Source organism: Pseudophryne corroboree, chromosome 9, assembly GCF_028390025.1.
Source record: "Pseudophryne corroboree isolate aPseCor3 chromosome 9, aPseCor3.hap2, whole genome shotgun sequence".
In the NCBI taxonomy this organism is placed as follows: Eukaryota; Metazoa; Chordata; class Amphibia; order Anura; family Myobatrachidae; genus Pseudophryne; species Pseudophryne corroboree.
This window is the reverse complement of record NC_086452.1, coordinates 305,836,443-305,854,483: the sequence shown is the minus strand read 5'-3', so window position 1 is coordinate 305,854,483 and position 18,041 is coordinate 305,836,443. Positions and strand designations below refer to the sequence as shown.

Here is an 18,041-nt window from a genome sequence, read left to right as displayed (position 1 = left end):
CATGTGCCACAAAATTGGAATTATGGTAGACTTATAGTAGTCAACTCTGTTTCTCTGAAGTCCACAGTATCCACAGAATCTACCTTGGGTATTGGGTGGCGTTTGAGGAACGGGCAACAAACAGTCAAAAGCTTTCTGACTCCCAGGATGCATCGGGCCAACCCCCTATAACCCCAGCTCCTGGCTCAGGGAATTCAGTTGGTTCCAAAGCTCAAGGCAGGAGCAGTTTAATCGAGAGGGAGCCCTATTCATGCAAGAAGAACATACACACACTTCCATACCAGAGGAAAGGAAGAGGTTATTAAGTGCAAGAGTCAGAGCCGGCCTTAGGCATAGGCAAACTAGGCAATTGCCTAGGGCATTTGATATGCCTAGGGGCATCAGCAGCTTCTGCTGATTAAAATGATATGCGGCATGCCTATATTCTGTGTGTAGCATTTCATATGCAGATACAGCCACAGTCGCACAAAGTATATAGGCATGCCACATATCATTTTAATCAGCAGAAGCTGCTTGTGCATCCCAGCCACATAGCAATGCAAATAAGATGCATTTTCATTAAAAAAAGGTGCCAGATGTTAGCATTGAGGCAATATTTATGAGGACACATCTGTATCCAAGTAGAAGCAGAGGTCAAAGTGTTAGTGGCAGTGTGAGTGCTGTGTGCATGTGAGTGGGTTGGTTGTGCAGTAGTGTTCGGAATATGTGTAAGGAGCATTATGTGTGTCATGTAAAAATGCATTAAAGGGTACTGCTGTATGTGTGTCATTATGTGTATAGAGGCACTAATAATGTGCATCAAATGTGTAGGGGGCACTATGTGTGTCATTATGTGTATAAGGGCATTAATAATGTGCAGCTTATGTGTAAGGGACATTATGTGTAAAAGGGCATTAATAAAGGTTGTCATAATGTGTAAGGCGCATTATGTTTATAAGGACATTATTAATGAGTCTCATATGTGTAAGGGGCATTGCTGTGTGGAATTATGTGTATAAATGCATTACTAATGTGTGGCATTATGTGTATAAGGTGCTCTACTATGTGGCGTTGCCTATAGAAAGGGCACTACTGTGTCGTCTAATTTGAATAAAGAGCAATAGAGTGTGATGTAATGTTAATAAGGGGCTCTACTGTGAGGAGTAACGTATATAAGGTAAAGTGATACTACTGTGGGATGTAATATGAACTATGAACACTATCGCATGATCAAATGTGAATGAAGTTGCAATACTGTGTGGCGTAATTGGAATTGGGGTTACTATTGTGTGGCCATGCCCCTTGCCAACAAAAACACACCCCTTTTTGAGCTGTGCGCCATATGTGCAACTGTTCCTATTTAAAATATAGGGGGTACAAACACCAAAATAAGGACTGCTATGGGTGAGGGATGATGGTGCTGGGAAAGAGGTGCAAGGTCAGAGGCGGAACCAGCGGTGGTGCTAGGGGGCACCAGCCAAAATCTTGCCTAGGGCATCATATTGGTTAGGGCCGGCTCTGGCAAGAGTCTCAAATCAGGTGTGCAAGGGTGAAATCCCTGTGGATACAGTGTTATTCTGAGAAACAGAGTTATCTACAGTAAGTCTACCATAGCTACTGATTTCTCCTTCAAGGTCCACAGTAGTCCACAGGATCTACTTTGGGACATCCCAAAGCAGTAACTAAGGGAGGGGATGCTCCTGATTAGACAGGAGAATCCTTCACTCAAATGCAGCGTCCTGAGAGGCAAAGGTGTTAAAGGCGTAATGTCTAATGAATTTGTTGATGGATGACCATGTAGCTGCCTTACAGAGTTGTTCAGCTAAGGCGCCACGATGGCTGCCCAAGAAGGACCTACCTTACGAGTAGAGTGGGCAGAGACATCCGGGATAGGGAGATCAACTTGAGTGTATGCTTCTGAGATAGTCATCCACAGCCACCTTGGCAGTGTTTGCTTATTGGCAGGCCCAGTGCCGTTTCTAGCGGCAGGCGAGCCACGCAACTGCATGGGGCGCCCGCCGTGGCACTTTGCGCGTCCTTGACTTACCCTCCTCCCTCTTCCCGAGCACTCCTGTTCGGGGGGCAGAGTTTCGCGGAATGACGCGTTTGCGTCGTGACGTCACGACGCAATCGCGTCATTCAGCGAAACCCCACCCCCTGAGCAGGAGTACTCGGGAAGAGGGAGGAGGCGCAGACAAGCTGGAAGGAGGAGGCAGCCGGCGCGAGGGAGGTGAGACGGCCTGACCCGAAGAGCGGGAAGATCCTCTATATGTAAGCAGTCTCTCTCTCCGTGCCTGCCGCACTGTGTAAAATGGGGACACCTGCCTGCCGTAAAGTGTAAAATGGGGACACCTGCCTGCCATAATGTGTAAAATGGGGACACCTGCCTGCCGTACTGTGTAAAATGGGGACACCTGCCTGCCGCACTGTGTAAAATGGGGACACCTGCCTACCATAATGTGTAAAATGGGGACTCTTGCCTGCCGCACTGTGTAAAATGGGGACACCTGCCTGCCGTAATGTGTAAAATGGGGACACCTGCCTGCCATACTGTGTAAAATGGGGACACATGCCTGCCGCACAGTGTAAAATGGGGACACCTGCCTGCCGTAATGTGTAAAATGGGGACACCTGCCTGCCGTACTGTGTAAAATGGGGACACTTGCCTGCCGTACTGTTTAAAATGGGGACACTTGCCTGCCGTAATGTGTAAAATGGGGACACTTGCCTGCCGCACTGTGTAAAATGGGGACACGTGCCTACTGTAATGTGTAAAATGGGGTGTCTTGCCTGCCGTACTGTGTAAAATGGGGACACGTGCCTACTGTAATGTGTAAAATGGGGTGTCTTGCCTGCCGTACTGTGTAAAATGGGGACTCTTGTCTGCCGTACTGTGTAAAATGGGGGACTCTTGCCTGCCGTAATGTGTAAAATGGGGAGTCTTGCCTGCATGGGGAGTCTTGCCTGCGTAATGTGTAAAATGGGGACACATGCCTGCTGTAATGTGTAAAATAGGGACACTTGCCTGCCATACTGTGTAAAATGGTGACTTTTGATTTATTTATTTTTCCCTGTGGTGTCGTGATGATATCAGATGAGGCCAAGCCCACTTTAATGAGACCACTCCCATTTTAATGATGCCTTGCCCCCTTGCCGAAAGCACGCGCCGTAGGGCGCGTGCATGCTTTTTCTTTTTATAGCTATGGGGGTGGGGGCCATTTTCTTTTATGTAAATGGGGGGAGGCACATTTTGAAATCTCGCACTGGGAGCCAAATTGGCTAGAAACGGCCCTGGGCAGGCCCTCCTCTCTTGTGAAAGCTGTAGGGAATGAAGAGAGAGTCTGTCCTTCTGATGGCACTTGTACGATCGACGTTGGTCCTTAGAGCACAAACTACTTTCAATTACGCATTTTCCACAGAAAGGTCTAGTACCTGAAAAGCCAGACCTACTATTTTTTCATTAAGATGGAATTAGAAACCACCTTAGGAAGATATCCAGATTTAGCTCGAAGAACTGGATGAAATACCAGGAATGTAGGGAGACACGACAGTGCCTCTAAATCTGATACTCTTTTAGCTGAAGCAATTGCCAGAAGAAAAAGCACTTTAGCCGTCAACCATTTGAGATCCACATGATTTAGTGGTTCAAATGGGGCAACTTGAAGTGCCCTGAAAACTATTTCTAGATCCCAGGGAGCTGTAGGGGGAACAAAAGGAGGTTGAATGTGAAGCATTCCCGGGAAAAAAGTGCAAACATCCTGTAGGTTTACAATATTCTTTTGAAACCATACAATTAATGCTGATACTTGTACATTCAAGGAAGCTATGAGGAGACCCCTGTCCATTCCTGCTTGAAGAAAAGCTAGAATTCTTGAAACTCTGAAGGACCTAGGATCAAAAGTTTTGGTAGCGCAGCACTGAAAATACGCATGCCATATCGGGTAATAAATGTGAGCAGAGGATGGCTTCCTTGCTTTGAATGACCTCTTGTGAAAACCCTTTAGCTTTTAAGACGGATGTTTCAAGTGCCACGCCGCCAAAGTCAGTCGATCCAGGTGTTTGTAGAGACTGGGACCCTGAATCAGCAGATCTGGACGTTGAGGCAGTAGAAATGGAGTATCTGTGGACAGCCTCTGCATATCGGTGTACCAATTTCTTCTGGGCCACGCCAAAGCTATTAATATCATGGCGGCCATTTCCTGTTTGAATTTTCAAATCACTCTGGGCACCAGAGAGATTAGTGGAAACACGTATGCCAGACGAAAATTTCATCTCACTGCTAGAGCATCCTCGAAGATTGCCTTGGGATCCTTTGTTCTTGACCCATATGTGGGTACCTTGTTGTTGTGACGAGAGGCCATAAGATCCACCTCTGGCAGTTCCCACTTGTTTACCATTATCTGAAAGACTTCTGTGTGTAAGGCCCATTCGAATGTCGTTCCTGCTGAGAACGTTCACTTCCCAATTTAGTACTCCGGGTATGAAAACTGCTGACACGGTTGGATGATGAAGTTCTGCCCATCTTAATGTGCGGCTTACAGTACCTCCTTCATTGCTCTTCGACTTGGAGTGCCTACCTGGTGATTGAGGTATGCTACTGCTGTGGCATTGTCTAAGCGAATCTGAATCGGCTTGCCGGGAAGTATTTATTTTGTCTGGGTGAGTGCCATGTATATGGCCCCGGAGTTCTAGAATGTTGATTGACAGACAACTTTCTTCCTTGGTCCAGCGTCCCTGGAATGAGTACTGTTCTGTCACAGCTCCCCAGCTCTGAAGATTGGTGTCTTTCGTCAGAACCTCCCAATCTGAGATCCAAAAGGGTCGACCCTTGTCCAGATGGGATATCTGTAGCCACCAGGCTAATGATTGACTCGCTTCCTGAGGAAGACTTATTGTCTGAGTTTTTATAGTGTGATGCTGTCTGTTCCACTTGGAGAGAATAAGATGTTAAAGGGGTCTTGAATGGAACTGAGCATATTCTACCATGTCAAATGTCGAGACCATTGATCCCAGAACTCGCATTGCTACATGGATGGATACTCTCAGACTGTGTATCAATTCCTGAACCCTCATCTGTAATGTGGTTATTTTGTTTAGAGGTAGAAAAATTCTCTGAAGACTGGTATCCAATACAGGCCCCAGGTGCGTCATCCGTTGTGACGGGACTAAGGAGGACTTCACCCAATTTATGATCAAGCAGTGAGCCCTGTAGGCAGGCTACTGTCACTTGAAGATGGCATTACAGAGTTTCCTGACACTGAACCAGAATTAACAAGTTGTCTAGATATGGAAAAATCCTGATTCCCTGACGACGAAGATAAGCTGCCATTACCACCATGATCTTGGTAAATACTCTCGGAGCTGTTGCCAGACCAACCTGTAGCACCTGAAACTGGAAATGTTGCTAGAGGATAGCAAACCTGAGATAGCACTGATGGGAGGATGCTATAGGTACATGTAGGTAAGCATCCTGAATATCCAGGGACACCATAAAATCCCCCAGCTCCATTGCCAGCATAATGGACTGCAAGGTTTCCATATGAAATCGAGGCACCCAAATATACTTGTTCAGAGCCTTGAGATTGAGAATGGGTCGGTATGATCCATTTGCTTTCTAAACTAGAAACAGGTTGGAATAGAAACCTCATCCCCGCTGTGCTGTAGGCACTATTACCAATGACTGCAGTAATTTCTTGAAGGAATAAGCGTAACCGTGAGACACCGCTTCTTGCACCCAGGTATCTGTGGTGGGCTGTTGCCAATCCTGTGCAAAAAGCAGAAGTCGGCCTCCTACCCTGGGACCCCTGATAGCTTGTCTTAGCCTTAGATGCAGAAGGAAACTTCATTTTTTTGGAATCTGCTTCAGATACAAGGATGTTATCTAATTCTGTGCCAAACTGAATATTTCCAACAAAAGGCAAAGATTCTAGAACCTTCTTGGATTCTGAATCAGCCTTCATGCACGTAGCCAGACAGCTCTGCGAGCTGCTACTGAGGCGGCTAATGCTTGAGAAACAACTGTACCCATATCTAGGGCTGCTTCTTCCATAAAAGCAGCTGCCTGCTTTATATATGCAATATGGGATAACTGTTCTCTTATAGCTGTTGAAAGATCATCTTCCAAAGCTTCTGCCCAGCCTGCCACTGCTTTAGCCACCCAAGCTGTGACCATGGCTAGACTAGTCACTGCCCCTGTTAAGGACAAAACAGTCTTAAGAAAACCATTAATCTTTCTGTTAGTTACATAATTTAATGATGTTGAAAGTTTTTTGGGACTCTTACTGGGTGTAACCCATGCCTATCACATTATTTCCCTCAGCTGATCTGAGTTAGGAAATTCTGTTTTTACTGTATTTGGATGTTTAACCACTTAACTGACAAGTCACGCTAGCAATCAGTCACATAAAAAATGCGCTAATATACATTTGTAAAATGAGCACATTTTTCAACTACACAATACATATCAGTATTTACCTTATACTGTGGCAGCGTATTCAGTTGCAGTGATAAACACAGCAGTAAATGTACACAAACGCTCATTTGCATCAAGCACTTATTCAACTACTCAATACCGCCAAGGTAGGTAGGAACTCAGTGCTGTATCGCCTGCCTCAGGAGAGCGGGATACAGAGAGACTTAAACTCTGCTTCTGTATTCGACCATGACACTAATAAACGGCTGAGAGATACAGACGTGCAAGTGAACACTGCCGCACATGCGACTCTGACAGGAAATAAATGTTTAAGCATCGTAGAAGGAAGCGGAAGTATCGGTTCATGGCGGGAGACTCGGAGGAAACTGGTCAAGACCTGGTGGGAGGGACGCCCAGGGGAGCATCTTACTCCCCACTGCTAATATCAACGCCAGGGATCGCGGCCTCCACTGTTTCCCAGAACCTATGATCCCTGCAGCCTAGCGCTGGGTCACTCGAGGTGGCAGCCGCATCAGCGACTGTCCAGTAGTCTCCACCCGAGACAGTAAGACTGCGTTGCATGCGCTAAACAGAAAAAGACGTCTTGTCTTTTCCCCGTTATCTGGACGCAGGCTGGGATTGTCAGTATGGACTTGCTAGCACATCCAGCTGGCGCCCGCTGAAACAGCAGTGTACATTGAGGTAACAGTTGTTGTGACCCGGCGGAGAGTTGTTGGAGCGACTCTTTCTGTTATACCAGTGATTTTCAACCTTTTTTTACTCGCGGCACACCAAACAATAATTTAAAATTGCCAAGGCACACCATCAGTTCCCCACAGGAAAAAAAACCAAAAAACACACATTGGCCCTCACAGTAAAAAAAGAATCCACACATACATTGGCATACACAGGAAAAACAATTACATTGCTCCCCACATAAATCATGTTGCTCACACATAAATCAATCACATTTCTCCCCACTTGAATTATTCATATTGTTCCACCCATAAATCCATAAATCCTATTGCTGCCCACAGGAGAAATAACATAACAAATATTAGCTCCTTCCTGTCAGCTGTCCTCTTCCCTGTTCCTCAGTGGCGGGGGTTGTTCATAGTGGAGTGCTGCAAATACTGAGCAGCGGGTGGTCGGGCAGGTGTGGATGTGGGTGGGCAAGGAAAGCTGTGGATGCAGGCAGGAACTGGAAGATGTGTATACAGGCGGGTGGGCTGGCTGGGTGGTGAGACACGGCGGCCGTGACCTATGATATCACACTGCCGCGTCATCAAGGCATAGGTCACGGCTGGAGCATGACTGATCCTCTGAAGGTGCAGGAAGCTGCTCTGGCTCCGCGGCACACCTTGCAACTGGCCACGGCACACTGGTTGAAAAAGCCTGTATTATACATTTAAGATGCTTAGAAGGATCACTCAAAAAAAGAAAAAAAGACTATATAAAATAACAAATCTTATGGCTGCAAAAAAAAAAAGGATTTTAAATACCTACCGGTAAATCCTTTTCACGTAGTCCATAGAGGATACTGGGGTACCATTTAGTACCATGGGGTATAGACGGGTCCACTAGGAGCCATGGGTACTTTAAGAATTTGATAGTGTGGGCTGGCTCCTCCCTCTATGCCCCTCCTACCAGACTCAGTCTAGGAAACTGTGCCCGAGGAGACGGACATACTTTGAGAGAAGGATAGATAAGGATAGTGGAGAGATACCGAACCAGCACACACAAACAAGATGAAAGCCATGCTAACCAAACTTGAAATAGGAACAGCAACAGCTGAACCAAACAACAATACTTAACTAAGTACCGGTAGGTAATTAAAATCCTATTTTCTCTTATGTCCTAGAGGATACTCGGGTTCCATTTAGTACCATGGGGAAGTACCAAAGCTCCCAAACCAGGTGGGAGAGTGCTGAGGGTCCTGCAGAACTGATTGACCAAACTGAAGGTCCTCAGAGGCCAAAGCATCGAACTTGTATAACTTTGCAAACATGTTCGAACCTGACCAAGTAGCTGCTCGGCAGAGCTGTAAAGCCGAGACACCCTGGCCAGCCGCCCAGGAAGAACCCACTGACCTAGTCGAGGGGTCCTGAACAGATTTCGGAACCGGCAAGCCTGCTGTGGAATAAGCATGCTGGATAGTGAGCCTGATCCAGCGTGCATTTGACTGCTTAGAAGCAGGACACCCAATCTTATTGGGATCAGAGAACAAACAGCGAGTCGGATTTCCTGTGATGAGCTGTCCTCTTTACATACACCTTCAAAGCCCTCACAACATTCAAAGACTTTGAAGTAGCAGAGATATCCGTAACAGCCGGAACCACGATAGGTTGGTTGATCTGAAACGAGGATACCACCTTCGGAAGGAAATGCTGATGAGTCCTGGGTTCAGCTCTGTCTTCATGGACGATTAAATAGCGCCCAGTTCCGACACACATCTTGCAGAAGCCAAGGCCAACAGTGTGACGGTCTTCCACCTAAGATATTTTACATCTACCTCCTGTAAAGGTTCAAACCAGTCTGATTGGAGGAACCGCAGCACCAAATTGAGATCCCAAGGTGCCGTGGGAGGCACAAAGGAAGGCTGGATGTGCAGAACCCCTTTCAAGAACGTCTGGACCTCAGGAAGAGATGCCAATTATTTCTGAAAGAAAATGGACAAGGCTGAAATCTGGACTTTTATGGAGCCCAGACATAGGCCCACATCCACGCCCGACTGCAGAAAAAGCAGGAAACATTCCAGATGAAATTCCACCGCAGAATATTTTCTTCTCTCACACCAAGAGACGTATTTCTTCCAAATACGGTGGTAATGTTTAGACGTTACCCCCTTCCTGGCTTGGATCATAGTCGGGATGACCTTGTCAGGAATCCCTCTCCTGGATAGAATCAGCTGTTCAACCTCCATGACGTCAAACAAAGCCATGTCAAGTCTTGATAGACGAACGGCCCCTGTTGCAGGAGATCTTCGAGAAGAGGTAGAGGCCACGGATCTTCCAGTAGCATCTCCAGAAGGTCTGCGTACCAGGCCCTTCTTGGCCAATCTGGAGCAATGAGAATTGCTTAAACTTTTTCCCTTTTTATTCTTTTCAGGATTCTTGGGATCAGCGGAAGTGGAGGGAACACATACACCATCTGATAGACCCATGGAGTTGTCAGAGCATCCACCGCCACTGCCTGTGGGTCTCTCGACCTGGAACAATACCACTTGAGCTTCTTGTTGAGACAAGAGGCCATTATGTCAATTTGTGGAGATCCCCATTGATGTGTCAAGCACCTGAACACCTCCGGGTGAAGACCCCACTCCCCCGGGTGCAGGTCGTGCTGCTGAGGAAGTCTGCTTCCCAGTTGTCTACTCCCAGCTTGAAGACCGCTGACAATGCTACAGTGTGTTTTTCTACCCAGAGGAGAATTCTTGATACCTCTGATATTGCTGCTCTGCTCTCTGTTCCTCCCTGTCGGATTATGTATGTTACTGCCGTCACATTGTCCGACTGAACCTGAATGGGCCGATCTTGAAGAAGATATGAGGCCTGCAAAAGGGCGTTGTATACAGCCCTGAGTTCCAGAATATTGATTGGAAGGATGATTTCTTGACTTGACCATCTTCCTTGAAACTGCACCCCCTGGGTGACCACTCCCCAACCTCTGAGGCTTGCATCTGTGGTTAGCAAAATCCAATTTTGAATCCCAAACCTTCGGCCCTCGATTAGGTGGGAAGTCTGTAACCACCACAGAAGGGAGATCCTGGCCTTTGGCGACAGACGGATCCTCTGGTGCATGTGAAGATGCGATCCGGACCATTTGTCCAACAAATCCAGCTGGAAGGGCCTCGCATGAAACCTTCCGTACTGAAGTGCCTCATAAAAGGCCACCATTTTCCCAAGAAGGCGAATGCATAGATGCACCGATATCCGGGTTGGCTTCAGGACATCCCGACCCATTGACTGGATTACCAATGCCTTTTCCAGCGGAAGAAAAACTTTCTGCGACTCTGGGGTAAATTTACTAAGGTCCCGATTTTGACCGAGATGCCGTTTTTTCTTCAAAGTGTCATCTCGGTAATTTACTAAACTCAAATCACGGCAGAGATGAGGGCATTCGTATTTTTTTGGAAGTAGTTGTAAAAAAATACAAATGAATACACCATCGGTCAAAATACGCCAGCAAATTAGTAGAACTCGGAAATTTACTAAAAAGTGCAAATCTCCAAAGAGGAAAACACTGCCGTGAAAAATTACAAATCGCAAAAAAGTGCTAAAAAAAAGCAGACCTGCTTTTTATATTCGTGATTGCATAGGCATGCAGGGATCCATGAGATCCGTGCATGTCTATCAGTGGGAAGGAATGGGAAAGTGGTTTTTTTCCCAAAAAAAAATTGCGTGGGGTCCCCCCTCCTAAGCATAACCAGCCTCGGGCTCTTTGAGCCGATCCTGGTTGCAGAAATATGGGGAAAAAAATGACAGGGGTTCCCCCATATTTAAGCAACCAGCATCGGGCTCTGCGCCTGGTCCTGGTTCCAAAAATACGGGGGACAAAAAGAGTAGAGGTCCCCCGTATTTTTAAAACCAGCACCGGGCTCCACTAGCTGGACAGATAATGCCACAGCCGGGGGTCACTTTTATATAGTGCCCTGCGGCCGTGGCATCAAAAATCCAACTAGTCACCCCTGGCTGGGGTACCCTGGGGGAGTGGGGACCCCTTCAATCAAGGGGTCCCCCCCCCCAGCCACCCAAGGGCCAGGGGTGAAGCCCGAGGCTGTCCCCCCCATCCAATTGGCTGCGGATGGGGGGCTGATAGCCTTTGTTGTAAATGAAAAGATATTGTTTTTAGTAGCAGTACTACAAGTCCCAGCAAGCCTCCCCCGCATGCTGGTACTTGGAGAACCACAAGTACCAGCATGCGGCGGAAAAACGGGCCCGCTGGTACCTGTAGTACTATTACTAAAAAAATACCCAAATAAACACAAGACACACACACCTTGAAAGTAAAGATTTATTACATACATGCACACAAACATACATACATACTTACCTTATGTTCACACGCAGGTCGGTCCTCTTGTCCAGTAGAATCCATGGGGTACCTGTAGAAAAAATTATACTCACAAAATCCAGTGTAGATCGGTCCTCTTCAAATCCATTTGTAATCCAGGTACTTGATTAAAATAAAAAAACGGACACACGAGCCACGAACTGAAAGGGGCCCCATGTTTTCACATGGGACTCCTTTCCCCGAATGCCAGAAACCCACTCTGACTTCTGTCTAAGTGGGTTTCTTCAGCCAATCAGGGAGCGCCACGTTGTAGCACTCTCCTGATCGGCTGTGTGCTCCTGTACTGAGTGACAGGCGGCACACGGCAGTGTTACAATGTAGCGCCTATGCGCTCCATTGTAACCAATGGTGGGAACTTTCTGCCCTGCGGTTGACCTAAAGTGACGTCACCGCTGAGCAGAAAGTTCCCACCATTGGTTACAATGGAGCGCATAGGCGCTACATTGTAACACTGCCGTGTGCCGCCTGTCATTCAGGACAGGAGCACACAGCCGATCAGGAGAGTGCTACAACGTGGCGCTCCCTGATTGGCTGAAGAAACCCACTTAGACAGAAGTCAGAGTGGGTTTCTGGCATTCGGGGAAAGGAGTCCCATGTGAAAACATGGGGCCCCTTTCAGTTCGTGGCTCGTGTGTCCGTTTTTTTATTTTAATCAAGTACCTGGATTACAAATGGATTTGAAGAGGACCGATCTACACTGGATTTTGTGAGTATAATTTTTTCTACAGGTACCCCATGGATTCTACTGGACAAGAGGACCGACCTGCGTGTGAACATAAGGTAAGTATGTATGTATGTTTGTGTGCATGTATGTAATAAATCTTTACTTTCAAGGTGTGTGTGTCTTGTGTTTATTTGGGTATTTTTTTAGTAATAGTACTACAGGTACCAGCGGGCCCGTTTTTCCGCCGCATGCTGGTACTTGTGGTTCTCCAAGTACCAGCATGCGGGGGAGGCTTACTGGGACTTGTAGTACTGCTACTAAAAACAATATCTTTTCATTTACAACAAAGGCTATCAGCCCCCCATCCGCAGCCCATTGGATGGGGGGGGACAGCCTCGGGCTTCACCCCTGGCCCTTAGGTGGCTGGGGGGGGGGACCCCTTGATTGAAGGGGTCCCCACTCCCCCAGGGTACCCCGGCCAGGGGTGACTAGTTGGATTTTTGATGCCACGGCCGCAGGGCACTATATAAAAGTGACCCCCGGCTGTGGCATTATCTGTCCAGCTAGTGGAGCCCGGTGCTGGTTTTAAAAATACGGGGGACCCCTACTCTTTTTGTCCCCCGTATTTTTGGAACCAGGACCAGGCGCAGAGCCCGATGCTGGTTGCTTAAATATGGGGGAACCCCTGTCATTTTTCCCCCCATATTTCTGCAACCAGGATCGGCTCAAAGAGCCCGAGGCTGGTTATGCTTAGGAGGGGGGACCCCACGCAATTTTTTTTTTAATTTTACACTGTTTAATTTAAAAAAAAAAAAAAAAAATGAACCCCAGCACGGATCACATAGATCCGGCCGAGATTCATTTTTAAAAAGTCGGCAGTGTTTTGCTAATCACTGCCGTAAAAATAGAAAAAAAAACACGAATGACATCGACATCGGAACAAAAGAAAAACCCGAATACGACAGCTTAGTAAATTAGTCGTAATCAATTCAAAAAGTTGCAGTTTTACACTTTCAATGTCATTCGTGATTGAACTTTGACCTTTTTCCGAAAATTACGAATGTTAGTAAATTTACCCCTCTGTGTCCAGTATCATTCCCGGAAATGGGAGCCTCCAAGTTGCCTCTAAATGAGATTTCGGAAGATTCAGGGCCAAATATAATAAAGTGAGAGTTTCAGAAAGTGAGACATTTGGTAAGGTTTTTCAGGTTTTTTTTTAAAGTGGCAATTATTTACACTGCAAAACCAGGTTGATCTTGCTATGTAAATGATTGCCATTTAAAAAAATACTGAAAAACCTTACCAAATCTCTCACTTTTTAAAACTCTCACTCTATTACATTTGGCCCTTAGAATCCACCCGTGATCCAGGAGTAGTCTGGTTGTGAGACCGATGCTGTCCAACAACCTTTTCGTGGACGGTGCTTTTATCAGAAGATTGTCCGGGTATGGAATAATGTTCACTCCCTGCTGCTTGCGAAGGAGAAACATCATCTCTGCCATCACCTTGGTGAACACCCTCGGTGCTGTGGAGAGACCAAATGGCAGGGCCTGGAACTGGTAGTGACAGTCCTGTAGTGCAAAGCATAGATAAGCTTGGTGAGGTGGCCAGATCGGAATGTGAAGGTACACATCCTTAATATCCAGAGACACGAGGAATTCCCCCTCCTCCAGACCTGAGATCACCACTCTCAGAGACTCCATCTTGAATTTAAACATTCGTAAGTACGGTTTCAACGATTTTAGATTCAAAATCGGTCTCACCGAACCGTCCGGTTTCGGTACCACAAACAAGTTGGAAGAGTACCCCTTGTTACGCAGATGAGGTGGAACTGGAGCAATGACCTGAGTCTGTACCAGTTTTTGAATGGCATCCTGTAAGGTTGTACTTGCCTCTTGTGAAGCTGGTAAGCCTAATTTGAAGAATCTGTGACCCAGGGATCCTGGCATGATGTTGTCCAGATTTGACTGAAATTATTTAGTCGGGCTCCCACCTGCCTGTCTTCCAGGCCACGCAGTCCATCGTCATGCAGAAGGCTTTGAGGAAGCAGAACTGGAGCTCAGTTCCTGAGAACCGGCAGCTGATGGTTTGCGTGGTTTACCTCTAGCGCCTCTGGTGGCAGTAGAAGATCCTCTGACTTTGCCATTAACCTTGGCCGTCCAAAAGGACTGTAGGGTAGGTCCTGAGTAGGTCTTCCTGGTTAGGGGAGCTGCAGAAGGAAGATATGTGGACTTACCCGCAGTAGCTTTGGAGATCCATTTATCCAGTTCATCTCCAAATAAGGCCTCTCCTGTGAAGGGTAGGCCTTCCACGCCTTTCCTGGAGTCCGCGTCCGCAGTCCACTGGCATAACCACAAATCCCTGCGCGCTGACACTGCCATAGCAGTGGTGCGTGCATTAAGCAAACCTATTTCTTTTATGGCTTCCACCATAAAGTTCGCAGAGTCCTGTATACTGTATGCTGCAGGAGTAATACAATCTACCCCCTAAATAAGGAATCCAACCCTTCAATAAGATTACCCGACCATTTTGCAATGGCTTTAGTAATCTACACACATGCTATAGTGGGTCTCTGAGCCACCCCAGCCGCTGTGTTCAATGGTTTGAGTGTAGTCTCAATCTTACGATGAGCAGCGTCCTTTAGGGAGGCTGCACCAGGGACGGGTAACACAATCTTCTGTGACAACCTGGACACAGATGCATCCACTATCGGTGGACTTTCCCATTTTTCCTATCCTCAGGAGTAAAAGGAAAAGATGAGAGTAACCTTTTAGGGATTTAAAATTTCTTATCAGGATTTACCCACGGTTCTTCAAACAGGGTATTCAATTCCTTTGACACAGGAAAAGTGAAGATTCCTGACACTCCTCTGTCAACTTATCAGAAATTTGTAGCACATCTCTGTTAGCCTCTATAAGAGCCTGTATTCCCTGTGACAGAGCAGATTCCCCCCCCCTTCTGAATCCACCTCCCCCTCCTCCATGTCTGACCCCTCAGCGTCAGTGTCAGACTGCAGGATATGGGCCAGAGATCGTTTTTGTGGACAAATGGTGAGGGACTGAGACGCTTGTTTGGGGACTGAGTTTCTGTCATCCACAGACTGTCTTAAGTATTGCGTATCTTTCTCATTGCGGGACAATTTATTAGAAATATTGGAAATCATTCCTGTAATGTAATCCATCCACACTGGTTCAGCCCCGCTAGCCTGAGAAGGTGCACTACACCGAGTACATAGTTATGAACTCCATGGGGAAGAGGAACACTCTGCTGTACATGAAACACACTCTTTGCCTGACATAATGTAAATGTGACAGCACACACACACACACACAGGACAGGTTAAAAGCACAATTAACCCACAAAGAGCCCTTCCAGTGAGACACAGAGTATTTTGAAGCAAGCCCACAGCACCCTTATCGCTAATGCCAAGCTTAGCTGGGTCGTAGACTAAGTTCCCAGATTGGGGACTTAGTACCCTAATGTCGCCCCCACCCAACCCCCCTTCTTGCTGCTATGACACCCTGGTACCGCAGAGGTAATCTGGAGGCACACCGGGGGAACTACGCGTCCCTGTCAGCCAGCATCTGTGTCCACTGCAGAGGGAAAATGGCGCTGGTGAGCTGCTGGAGCCTCTCATAGTGAAGCCCCGCCACTTTAATGGTGCGCGGTCTTCCCGCTTTTTTATACTGGCTGAGGAAATTTTTGTGTTTAAAATGGAGTAGAACCGTTTTAAGGCTGTGTTTGCACAAGGTCTAGTGAAGCTTTTCAGTCGCAGTGCTGGACGCAGTGATTGACATGAAGTGGGTGTTTCTGGGTGTCAACTGACCGTTTTCAGGGAGTGTTCGAAAAAACGCAGGCATGCCAGGAAAAATGCAGGCGTGGCTGGGTGAACGCAGGGCGTGTTTGTGACGTCAAATCCGGAACTGAACAGTCTGAAGTGATCGCAAGCGCTGAGTAGGTCTAGAGCTACTCTGAATCTGCACACTTTTTTCGTAGTCGCTCTGCGATCCTTTCGGTCGCACTTCTGCTAAGCTAAAATACACTCCCAGTGGGAGGTGGCATAGCGTTTGCACGGCTGCTAAAAACTGCTAGCGAGCGATCAACTCGGAATGACCCCCTGTGTACAGTGTACTGAGATGCAGTTGTGTACTGTGTGTGGAGACGTAATCCACCCCAGTTAGGAGCCATGCGTCTCCATATCCTCGTGCCACTATAATGGCTGGCGACCCGCTAGCCGGGATGCCGGCTTAGTACTCACCACTCTTCTTCACTTTCTTCTGGCTCTGTTAGGGGTGGCCGCGTGCTGCGGGAATGTTCGCTCGCCGTAGTGGGCTTGCGAATAGTTCCCTCAGGAGCTAGTGTCCTGTCAGCGGGGAACGGGACCATTAACCCTGGGAGAGGTTGGGTTGTTCCCCCCCTAAGTACCACGAAGCAGGCAGGCTGGTGCCAACCAGTCCTGCCTGAAAATAACAAACAGAAAAATAAATGCAGAAAACTCTTCAGGAGCTTCCATAAGCGTGACCGACCCCATGGTACTAAATGGAACCTAAGTATCCTCTAAGACATAAGAGAAATTAGCAGCCTAACTGTTCACAGTGGTCCAGCTCATGCCGCACCAAACAAAAAACTGAATTCCCTAAACCAGGAGGGGGGTTTATAGTAGGGTGGCCCGATGCATCCTGTAAGAAGTGTGTGTATGATCTTCTCGCCTGAATAGGGCTCCCTCTCGATTAAACTGCTCCTGCCTTGAGCTTTGAAACCAACTGAGTTCCCTGAACCAGTAGTCGGGGTTATAGGGGGCTTGCCCCGATGCATCCTGGGAGTCAGAAAGCTTATGACGGTTTCGTACCCGTTCCTCAGACGCCACCCAATACCCAACGTAGATCCTGTGGACTACTGTGGGCCCTGAAGGATAAAGAGAGACCTAAAGATCTTAGACTAAGGTCTATAGTATCACATACCAACAAGGCTAATAGTTACTGGACACCTATAGTTTATCTGTAGACAGTGATGTAACAGGGCAGCAGTGCGGTCAGTGCCGGCTCCACCCCCCGAGCACATGACATGACGTTGCACAAAGAGGGCAGGACTACCAGCACTAGGAAGTGCAGCACTGCCTGGAGTTTCCTGAGGACACTCAGTGCGGCTTTACAGACTGCAGGGTCCAAAGGATGCTCTGGGCTACAGGGTACCATTCCAAGCAACCTGCTAGCTAGAAGCAATCTCCATGGGGCAGAGATGATGCTGCCCCTGGGCCCTGTGCGACGGCACCACTCGCACACCCCTAGATGCGGCCCTGTCTGTATAGAGTGAGAAATAAACCTTTGTCATCTGATTTGCCTGATTTAGACTAAAATTCTGAATATGTTGAGTTCTACCAACCATTTGTGATATAGGGGGTCATTAAAATCTGATCGCTGGGCTGCTAATTTTGTTGACCTGCGTTCAGATAGTCACCGCCTCCAGGGGGGTGTATATTCACAGTGCAAGTGTGCGATCCTATGTGTACGCTGAGCTGCTAAAATCCCCTTTGTGCAGTGTGTGCGCAGTCCAGGACTTACTCCTACAGTGCGAACATATCAGGCTGATCGGAGCCGGAGCTGACGTCAGATAACCTCCTTGGAAACACTTGGGCACGCCTGCTTTTTCCCGGACACACCCAGTAAACGGTCAGTTACCACCCACAAATGGCTTCCTCCAATCAATCACCTTGCGAACGCCTGTGTGAATGGATTTTTTTGCACCATCCTTCCTGTCGCTGACCAGCGATGCCCTTTTTGCTGTCCGACGAGCGTTTGCATTGCAGTGCATATGCATGCGCAGTTAGTACCTGACCCACGCTGAGCGAAAACGCACAGCAGCAATCAGATCTGAATGACCCCCATAGAGTACAGTTTAAACCCATTCAAACATCAT

The 18,041-nt window shown here is 47.4% G+C and overlaps 1 protein-coding gene across 1 annotated transcript in view; it reads right to left on the bottom strand.

The window, feature by feature from the left end:
- Nucleotides 1–18,041, bottom strand: part of GUCY2C (guanylate cyclase 2C) — a 507,960-nt gene that overhangs the window by 48,827 nt on the left and 441,092 nt on the right. The window lies entirely within an intron of this gene.